This window comes from Ostrea edulis, chromosome 1 (assembly GCF_947568905.1).
Source record: "Ostrea edulis chromosome 1, xbOstEdul1.1, whole genome shotgun sequence".
In the NCBI taxonomy this organism is placed as follows: Eukaryota; Metazoa; Mollusca; class Bivalvia; order Ostreida; family Ostreidae; genus Ostrea; species Ostrea edulis.
Window position 1 is genome coordinate 90,011,952 of NC_079164.1, and position 7,643 is coordinate 90,019,594.

Sequence of the window (7,643 nt, forward strand, 5' to 3'; positions counted from 1 at the left end):
TCATAGCAGAGAATGCATAAATTGATCATAGTTAACACCATGTAATAATTTTATTACCTGATTTAATACAAAGGTTGTCTACTTCTTTAAAGCCTGTACAGCATTGTGATTCAGTGGTTTCATTGTATCTGTGTGGATGAGAAAGAATTGCCTCAAAGTCGAATACTATATATAATAATCATAATCTTGCTTACATAATATGATACTTACGTGCAGAGATTTTCCCCTGTTAAAGTCCATACAGTATGGATGAAACTATAAAATACAACAGACTTCATATTTAGTTGACGTATTTGTCCTCGATAATGAAATAGGAATTTTGAAAATGATCATGTATTCGATGAAATCAAGGAAATACTTTAATGCAATTCTACTAAACCCAATCAGCGCTTGCGCAGGTAATGCTGAAATCAGAATGGGCGATTTCATGTCAATAATCATCCCAAGTCAAGAGTTTCTGATCCGCTCCTCTCCTGTCAAACCATTGAGATATTTTGCTCAAAAAGTCTGGGCTGATACTAGCGCCACCTATCTAACAAACATTTATAATGAGAGCATATTGACCAATCACTACCATCGGTTAAAAATCAAATAAGGCTACCCCCTAGAGTTACAAGAAAAAATATGCGATTTCGTTATAGTGGATGAGCTAACGAGCATTCAACAGAGAGCAATTATTGTGTTGAAGAAAGAAAACGACGTTTTTTGTTGGATGTAAGACAGGGAGTAGGAAGTCATTAATATATGCGTGCTACCCGCTTGTGTTTGGTGAAACCAGTACCGTACTCGTCATCGCTCTAATGACCAGTTTAATGAAAGAACAATTGCAGAGACTTAACCTGTTCTGTTTCAGGACTGTGGTTATCGGACAAGAGGGTTACAAAACGGATGATGTAGCAAATAGCTACTACACCTTCGTATTCAGCAGTCCTAAGCTGTTAGTTGGGACTAAAGAATGGAAATCACCATCGTTTGTAGTGAAGCATGTGTTAACAGTGATTGACGAGGCACATATAGCTGTCCAGTGGTAATTATTGTCGCTATTTTAAAAATTCAAAACATAAGTCGTTAAACTCAACACAGTGGTAGAATGAAAATGTGAATAATAAATATCCAGCTATCGACTGAACTTCAGTCTGAAGTATCACATAGTATAATTAGACTGCTTTGAGAGTATTCACACTTGTTAAGTTTTTGGAGTGATGTTAAGACAAAGATAGTGGGGTGGGGGAGTACACCGAATCCACTTTGCATATTGCTACTACGGTCATAGATTTTAATGTTGGGTAATATGAAAATTGTTTTGCTTTTAGGGGAGAAGACAAACATTCAGAATCACCATTCAGTGAATGGTTTTCACATATAGGGGAACTACGCTCTCTAAACATTGGTGTGTCAATATTTGCAATGACAGCAAGAACAAGCACATGTAACAGAAGGAAAATTATGGAGTTTGTGTTTTAGAAGTCGTAGTCATTCCTGTATTATCATCGACACACCAGATTCGACATTTAGATATATCGATGACGTTTTGTCTATTAACAATAATAGCTTTCATTCATATGCCGATTTCATAGATCCCTGTGAGCTCCAAATAAAGGACACCACAGAGTCGTCCACTTCTGCTTCATACTTAGATATTTTATTGAAAGTAGACATTAACGGCAAACTGACAACTCAACTGTATGACAAACGGGATGATTTCAGATTCCCCATCGTCAACTTCCCATATCTATGTAGCAATATTCCATTATCACCTGCACATGGTGTTTTTATATCTCAACTGATTCGATATGCAAGAGCTTGTTCTGCGTATAGTCAGTTTTTAAATCGAGGTAAGCTACTGACAAACAAGTTGATGGTGCAGGGGTTTCAACAGTCTCGATTGAAGTCAGCATTTCGCAAATTCTATGGTCGTTATAACGATCTAGTGCGTCAATACAACCACGCATTGTGTCAAATGCTGTCTGACGTGTTTCATACCGATTATTAAGCCGTTCTTGGCACACTGATTTTAACTGCGGATAACTCCGTTTACCTGATCAGGATATAGGGCTCACGGCGGGTGTGACCGGTCAACAGGGGATGCTTACTACTCCTAGGCACTGATCCCACCTCTGGTGTGTCCAGGGGTCCGTATTTACCCAACTATCTATTTTGTATGGCTTATAGGAGTTATGAGATTGATCACTGTTTGTTATCTTCACCTTGCACCAGACCGTCCCAATATTAAGATAAGTGTGAAGCAGGTGCCCAATGCAGCACCAGTTGGGAAAGTTTTTAGCTCACTGACTACAACATTGCATAAATTGAAAGACAAAATGCATAGACATTTAACATTTTGCAATACAATTAAAGATTGTGCAGCTGTTTTCAATTCATTTTTGTCTGTCAATCTTAACTTTTACATGTATCATAGCAAGACAACTGAAGTTGTTAAAGAAGCATTAAGGAAGGACATGGAGGACGAAGATGGTATAACCATCATTTTAATAAGTAAAAATGCAGCAGGAATGGGGGTTAATTACAAGAAGTTGTGCAGTGTAAGCATTATTTACCTCCACGGCATTTAGATACATTCATCCAATAAATGGGTAGAGCAGGAGGAGATGGTACCTTTTCACATGAACTTATAATTTTCAAAAGTCACAGGTACTTAACAAAAACACAACTAGAACCAGATATGTTAAATTTGATTAAAGCCACCAATTGCAGGAGATATATTTATTTATCACATCTGCCTATTTGTCTAATAAGGAGGACATTGATTACTAACACAAGTGTTGTAATATCGGTTCCCAAACATGCAGTTGTAATGACAGTTTATGTTCCGAGACTCAGGATGCATTTATTGAAATGAGGTTTGAAGATTGTTATTTTTTTTGGTGGGGGGGGGGGGGTTGGAAAGAGATGCAACAACAGAAGAATTAAATCTTTTAGAAGCACACACTGGACATGCTTAGAGAATGTTTACAGGAACCAAACACAGGGCGACGATAATCATGTAATCCGGAATTCAATAGTGATTCTGTGGATAACATTATTGGAAATTGTCAAAAATTATTTACTGTTGATGAGGTACTTCAACATGCAATGATATGTTGTATCTCTTAAAGCTGTATGACCCAATGTTCATGTACTATTTTTGTACATAATTACTTTAAAGCAGATTAAATACTTTTTAATGTTATTAACTTTCCCTTCATTACATACTTGAAAACACCGCAATTAAACGAAAACTGAGAGTATTATTTAAAAAGTAAATATAATGTGGTACCTATATAAATCATCCGGAAAACCTCGGGCCTTTCACCCAAAACACGATGTTTTCGGTGAAAAGCCCGAGGTGTTCCAGATAACGCATAAATTATACAGTGTTAGACGTCTAAAACTAGACCCACGCGCGTCAGGGGAATACCAACATGTAATGGTTATCTTCTAGCATCCGAGTAATATTCACATTATCAAATAGATGAGCGGTCCTTCTGTCACGATTGTCGCGGAGCGCACGAGTGAGAGAAGGACCACCCATCTCATTAATAGTGTGAATTTTACGAGTATGCTAGAAGATGACCGACGTGTCACATATTTCAAACGCTTCTCATTTTACATTTATTAAACCATTCATTCAAAACAATGGTAGACTGTCATATACCATCGTCGGAAGATTCATGTGCATATCAATACGCTTTACCCGTAAAACAGCAAAACTAACTTAGCGAAAACTGATTATCCCTGTCAGTATCAATCACATTAGTGGCTTCATAAATTATGTTTCAGAAATTTAATTCTTTACATATATTTGTACAAATGTTTTAAGAAATCATGTATAACACAGATATTGAAGTAGGAAAAGGATTAAAGACTTGCATCGGCAAACTATTTATAAAATGAGAGAGAGAGAAGAGAGAGAGAGAACTATTTAACACATATTTACAGTGATTTTCTTTTGTTGTTCACCTATTGTATCTGGTTATCATCAATAGGGTTTTGTTATCGCATATGTGATAAAACGAGCTCCTCCCACCTTGTTATCGCATGGGCGGTACTAACATCAGAATTACATAATAGAAGCAAACAATAGAAACAAAACCACATATATTTCAAATTTTAAGAAGTGCATCTTTTACACAACTTCAAACAAAATTAACCCAAAAAAGAAAATATGTAATTTGTTATGTTCTTAAACAAATACTACAGTTTTTATTTTCCAACAGTATAGAAATTAACAGTGCAATTTGAAATGTTAATTGGTAAAAAACTACTGTTGGTAAGAACTCCCTTTGCCGCAGACTCCCCGTCATGGATTGGGTTAAGGATCATAGGTGTTTTGACGGACGGTTCCAACACGGCAATTTCATTTGATGGCGGATCAAGAACTTTACTGACAAGGCGCTCCTGCGATTCGGATGGTCTTTTGTATGCACGAACAGCGTTGCTCCGATGTCCAGTGCGCGCCATTATTAACTGTTCGTCCACTCCGCTTTCAAACAAAGTAGCAGCACAACTCCTTTCCCCCGAGTGGTTTGTATATCTCCCTTGCATCCCCGCCTTTTCGGTCATAGCTTTAATAATGGTTGAAAGTTTGTTGACACCTACTAGCTGCACTGAAAACCTTAATTCGGTCCCATCAAGCGGGCGCTTGTAAAAAGGGCCCTCATTCCCGATCAAAGACAAATAAATATCATAAATGTAAAATATTGACCTATCCTTGCCAGGAACAGAGTCGTGAAAGTTTTTCGGGACCGAATTAACCCATTAGATACGTACAATGACACAGATTTGATTGCAAGGTATCGATTTCCAAGGCAAACAATCCTAGAACTGACAGATGTAGTCAGGAACTGCATTCAACACCCTACCTCCAGATCGTGTCCGATTCCTTCTCACATACAAGTACGCTTTTAAATCTAAAATTGGGCCTTTGCTAGCTTCAATAACGAAGAGTGCATACGGTTCTTGTTTATATTGTACTATCACTATTTTCGGTCCCCAGGTTATTTAGTTCCACGTTGATGGTATTATTTAGCTACTGAGACCGACATACAAATATTAATTTTTTTTTAGAATTAATAGGAATATGTTTCAGCATTTTTACATACCTTCATTTACATACATAGAACATTGAGTAATGAACCTTTTAATTAAATGGTCATTAACATTGTAGTGTATTACCACCCCACCAAAAAATCTTAATACTTCATATTATTAATTATGGTAAACTGGCAAACAGCAAATTATTTTTTTAGGATTAGGTACAATGTTTGCATTTTTACTGCTAAACTAAAAAAATAATGTTTATTACACAATTAAAAATTACTGAATTTTGCAACTCTAAATAAATCGCTAGAAAATATTAGAATGTATGAGAAATAGAATGATCCCGATGGTAAGGAAAAGTATTTACTGTGCATAAAATTCATTATATTTTCAAGGAAATGGTGAGACCTAACATTCAATATCATATAATTTCAGTAAATTTTTGACTGGGTAATTATTTTGAATGGTAAATTCATTTTCAAAACCATTCACTCTTTTCAAACAGTTGAATACAATTTCTTGAAATTTTGTGCAAAAATTACCAAAATTATCACATCCATAGAATATATAAATAAACTTACCCCCCTGTTTTGGATGAACACTGGCAGAAGAATACACTATATATCAAATTGTATCCCAACCAAAGTGAATTAGAGAATTAGAATCATTAAGGAAAGTTAATGTTATAACATATATTTATGCCACTGGTGATATCACCTTTAGAAATCCCTATCTATCCTTCTCCATTTCCCAACTTTGAAAAAAATATGGTACCATGTATATCCACATGTGCTTGTTGACAAGACTTCCCATATCTGCATATATATGCAATGTTCAATGTCAGAAAATCATAATCCCAATAAAAAACCAAGGTGGGGAGGGGGAGTCCACATGCACCTAAGGTGGTATCTTGAAAATCATTAATCTTGACACTTGGTTCTTGTGATATATAAGTGTTGACAACTTTACGATTTCTGGCAAAGGGAGATTATCTATCAGAAGTGGCAGATAGTCATGGCATTTCCATAGCTTCAGCATCAAGAATTGTGCACAGAGTATGTTCCACTTTATGTCTGAGACTAGGGAATATAAATTTCCCCACTTCAGTGCCAGAGCTCATCCGCATTAAGGAAGGGTTTCATAAAATTGCGAATTTTCCCAATGTGGTCGGAGCCATCGATGGAACCCTGATTCCCATTCAAGGGATGGCAGGTGATGAGGAGCCCATATTCATCTGCAGGAAGGGATTCCATGCCATCAACGTGCAGGCCGTTGTGGATGCAAATCGCAGGTAAAACGTTATCACAGATACATAGGTAACAAGTAATGTGACCACTACAAAAATGAACTTTTTGAAATTAAAAAAAAATTGTAGCAAAATTATATACATACATGTATAATCATTTGCCTATGAATGGTACATAAATATTTAACAATTTAATAAAAATATTTACTCAATTCCTTTAGCTTTACAATCATAGTGGTGAGATGGCCTGGATCTACACATGACTCCTTCATCCTAACAAATTCATCCCTCCCAAACATCATGGAAGGAATTGATGGATGGCTGTTAGGGGATTCTGGGTACCCTTTGAAGAAGTGACTTCTGACACCTTTTGCTCAGCCATCAAATCAGTAGGAGCAGAGGTACAACCGTGCCCACTGTTCCACTAGAAATACAGTGGAGAGAGCTTTTGGTGTACACAAGAGCAGGTTTAGGTAATTTAAAAGAAATTTCAAATATTTTGTTAAAAATTGATTTAGACATCAAATTTGAATTACACACAATTAATTGGCTTCAAATCACTGAATGGTTACACATTATTGGACAATGAAGATATAAGGGGAGGTCCGAATCACAAACATGTAGATGTGTAGTAATTAAAAGCAAAACTATAAGAGGCAATTATTTTCTTTATAATTTAAGATGTATGCACAAGACTAGTGGGAGTTTACAATTTGGCTCGGAAAAATGTATTAAAATCATTGAATGCTGCTTTCGGCTCCACAACAAGGCTATCCCTGACAGAATACCCCTGCAAGCCACAAATGAGGCAGCTGTGTCAGTGTTTCCCCACCATGCAACATATTAAGGAAATGACATTGATGGTCTCACTTTGAGATAGAGGATAACACAGAGATTTTAATCTTGCAAGTTCTAAATGTTGTATTTGGATTAAATTTCAAAAAGTAAATTTCTATAAGTATCATAAACCAAATTATTTGTTCTCTTTGTATGGTTTTTACATCCGATTCAAAGGTTTCATGTGCATGTTCAGTGTATATGATTGACTCCTTTTTGGCATTGTTTTAAAGTAACACCAAAAAAATTGAGTTGAAGGAACGATAACAGCAAACTTTATTATTTTACAGATATCAATAATACCAATATGTTGAAAGTAATATATTTCCAGAACCTTCTCTCTTGCATCTCTCTCTCTCTCTCTCTCTCTCTCTCTCTCTCTCTCTCTCTCTCTCTCTCTCTCCATGTTTGATTGATATTTCAGGTTTTCACATGATTCAATGATTATAGTACAATGTACATGTATTAATGCTTTTTTAAAAGAGAGTACATCTAAAAACAATTCTGCTGTTTCCATGTT

General features: G+C 36.0%; 1 pseudogene; it reads left to right on the top strand.

The window, feature by feature from the left end:
* The first annotated feature begins 800 nt into the window (after positions 1-800).
* LOC125665729 (putative nuclease HARBI1) lies at positions 801-7,187 on the top strand (annotated as a pseudogene).
* The last annotated feature ends 456 nt before the right edge of the window (positions 7,188-7,643 follow it).